Source organism: Rattus norvegicus, chromosome 16 (assembly GCF_036323735.1).
Source record: "Rattus norvegicus strain BN/NHsdMcwi chromosome 16, GRCr8, whole genome shotgun sequence".
Lineage (NCBI taxonomy): Eukaryota > Metazoa > Chordata > Mammalia > Rodentia > Muridae > Rattus > Rattus norvegicus.
The window spans coordinates 38,188,431-38,191,845 of NC_086034.1; the positions used below are offsets into that span (position 1 = coordinate 38,188,431).

The window sequence follows — 3,415 nt, forward strand, 5'->3', positions numbered from 1 at the left end:
CTGGTCCAATCTATTTGGAGTTCTGTAGGCTTCTTGTATGCCTATGGGTATCTCTTTTTTTAGGTTAGGGAAGTTTTCTTCTATGATTTTGTTGAAGATATTTACTGGTCCTTTGAGCTGGGAGTCTTCACTCTCTTCTATACCTATTATCCTTAGGTTTGATCTTCTCATTGAGTCCTGGATTTCCTGTATGTTTTGGACCAGTAGCTTTTTCTGCTTTACATTATCTTTGACAGTTGAGTCAATGATTTCTATGGAATCTTCTGCTCCTGAGATTCTCTCTTCCATCTCTTGAATTCTGTTGGTGAAGCTTGTATCTACAGCTCCTTGTCTTTTCTTTTGATTTTCTATGTCCAGGGTTGTTTCCATGTGTTCTTTCTTGATTGCTTCTATTTCCATTTTTAATTCCTTCAACTGTTTGATTGTGTTTTCCTGGAATTCTTTCAGGGATTTTTGCGATTCCTCTCTGTAGGCTTCTACTTGTTCTCTAAGGGAGTTCTTTATGTCTTTCTTGAAGTCCTCCAGCATCATGATCAAATATGATTTTGAAACTAGGTCTTGCTTTTCTGGTGTGTTTGGATATTCCGTGTTTGCTTTGGTGGGAGAATTGGGCTCCGATGATGCCATGTAGTCTTGGTTTCTGTTGCTTGGGTTCCTGCGCTTGCCTCTCGCCATCAGATTATCTCTAGTGTTACTTTGTTCTGCTATTTCTGACAGTGGCTAGACTGTCCTATAACCTGTGTGTCAGGAGTGCTGTAGACCTGTTTTCCTGTTTTCTCTCAGCCAGTTATGGGGACAGAGTGTTCTGCTTTCGGGCGTGTAGTTTTTCCTCTCTACAGGTCTTCAGCTGTTCCTGTGGGCCTGTGTCTTTAGTTCACCAGGCAGGTCTCTTGCAGGGGAAAAGCTGGTCCTACCTGTATCTCCAAGGCTCAAGTTTGCTCGTGGGGCACTGCCCAAGTCCTCTCCGCTGTGGCAGCAACCGGGAAAATCCGCGCCGCTCCTTCCGGGAGCCTCCGTGCACCAGGGTTTAAGATGACGTCTGGTGTTTTCCTCTGGCGCCTGGATGTGCACAGAGTGCAGTCTCCTCTGGCTTCCCAGGCGTGTCCGCCTGTCTGAAGGTTCAGCTCTCCCTCCCACGGGATTTGGGTGCAGAGAACTGTTTATCTGGTCTGTTTCCTTCAGGTTCCGGCAGTGGCTCAGGCGCAGGGGTCCTGCCGCTCCCGGGCCCTCCCCTACGGGAACCCAGAGGCCTTATACAGTTGCCTCTTGGGCCAGGGATGTGGGCAGGGGTGGGCAGTGTTGGTGGTCTCCTCCGCTCTGCAGCCTCAGGAGTGCCCACTTGATCAGGTGGTGAGGTCTCTCTCCCACGGGGTTTGGGAGCAGAGAGCTGCTGCGGTCCGGGATCCCTCTAGCTGTTTTAGTTGCAAGTATTTTATCACAACAATGAAAAACGAAAACACTCCATCTCTAAGATGCTTTCAGAAGTATAAATTATCAATGACAATTTTTTTCATGAATTTCTTTGAGATGTTGGCAACACACTTATTTTTAAAAATAATCTTGTACAGATTAAACAAATCATATCTGTGCGTCAGATTTGATGTGTTAGTCTCCATTTTCAGATTTGGTTGAGAGTATCAGCTAGTTTCTTTAAATTTTTGCATGGACCTGTGTATGAAAGTGGTCACACAAAGAAGTAAAGGGTTCTAAAAGAGTGGGAAAGAAAAGGTCAGGATCCAGAGATAAATTTCCATTAACTCATAATTGCTGCAGGCTACAATCAAAGTGAGACAAGAAAGCTGTGTGTTCTAAAAGCCAGAGAAGTGATTTGAAGCGTGTTGTTAACTTCCATCAAAGGAGGCAGCAATCACCTGCAGCAGGTGCAGGAACTGAGTCCAGACAGAATGGTCCCTTTGGAATAGTGATAACTATCATGTAATTAACCCTACAGTCATGTCTTTCAGGGAAGAGCTCTTCTGTAGATGCTCTTCATAAACACAAAGGGATTTATTTTTAAAAAGTAAACAAAGTACTACTTATTTACCATACACAATGCCTATTTTTAAGTACAACACACTCACACACACACACACACACAGACACAGACACACACACACACACTCATAAAATCCCCATGGGGAAAAGGAAGAAATATTTTTTTAACGCTTCACAAATTTGCGTGTCATCCTTGCGCAAGGGCCATGCTAATCTTCTCTGTACCGTTCCATTTTTAGTATATGTGCTACTGAAGCGAGCATGGAAGAAATATTTTTAAAATAACATACAATATACAAATATTCCTTCAGATGGTTTAAGATTTTTCTGTTAAGCTCACATTGTAGAAAATGCATATGAACTTAGAGGACAGTAACAAGACACTAGTGTTTAGAAACTGGTGATGCTGTGGGCTGGGGAGATGCTCAGTGATTAAGGGCATTGCTGTCCAAGCATGAGGATAGGAGTTCACTTCCCCAGAAAACCATGTAAGGGCCAGTTGGACATGGTGATCTGCATGTATTTGTGCCTCGAAGACAGAGAAAGAGAATCCCCCAAAGTGAGCTAGGTAGCAAGACTAGCCATATCGTTGAGTTCTGAGTTTGATTGAGAGATTTTGCCTAATTGAATACAATAGAAGAGCAATCTTCCATATTTCCAACCTCAACCTCAGGCCTCCATATTTAAATATTTACACACAGACTTGCACATGTGTAACACATCCCCCCACAAACACACAACACACACATACACACACACAAAAGGACACACAGACTTGCACACACCACATATGCATATTACTCACATATTTGCACACACACAATTATACACACATTTGTATACATACATTTGCATACACACATTCAAACACACACACTCATACACACGCACACTTATCCACACACTTGCACGCACACATATTTGCACAAACACAGAAAAGAAAAGAAATTTGTGGTTTTACAACATGATTAACATGATTAATCATCATGAATAAACTGCACTAGGATTTGACATTATGCAGTAAACTTATTTGCCACTTCAAACTCAGAGGATGAACCTAGTGTTATTCTTTAACATAAATATGTCCTGTGCAGAACCATATGTATTAAGAGGGAAAATCAAAAGAAGAAAGAATGAGGGCTGGAGATAAAGACCAACAATTGTCTAGCATGAGCAATGTCCTGGGTTTAATGCCTAGCACTACAATTAAAAATACAAAAGGAAGGAAGATATATTGAACATCAATTTCTGGTATATCCAAGGATGACTAGGAAAACAAGGTTGCTTGAGACTGAGTAGTTAATGGGAGTATTTCTTGGTGTGTATGAGCCAGTTGCTTCTTAATTTTTGTCAACTTTTCTGGTATCTTTACCCTTCCTTTTCTTTTCCTGTATGGCCCAATTTTAATATACGCTTAGTG

General features: G+C 42.0%; 1 non-coding gene across 1 annotated transcript; it reads right to left on the reverse strand.

Moving 5' to 3' along the window:
• Positions 1-2,151: 2,151 nt before the first annotated feature.
• On the reverse strand, positions 2,152-2,258 carry LOC120097649 (U6 spliceosomal RNA). Its single transcript, XR_005495196.1, has one exon. It is a non-coding gene; the product is annotated as a U6 spliceosomal RNA (small nuclear RNA).
• Between the last annotated feature and the right edge of the window lie 1,157 nt (positions 2,259-3,415).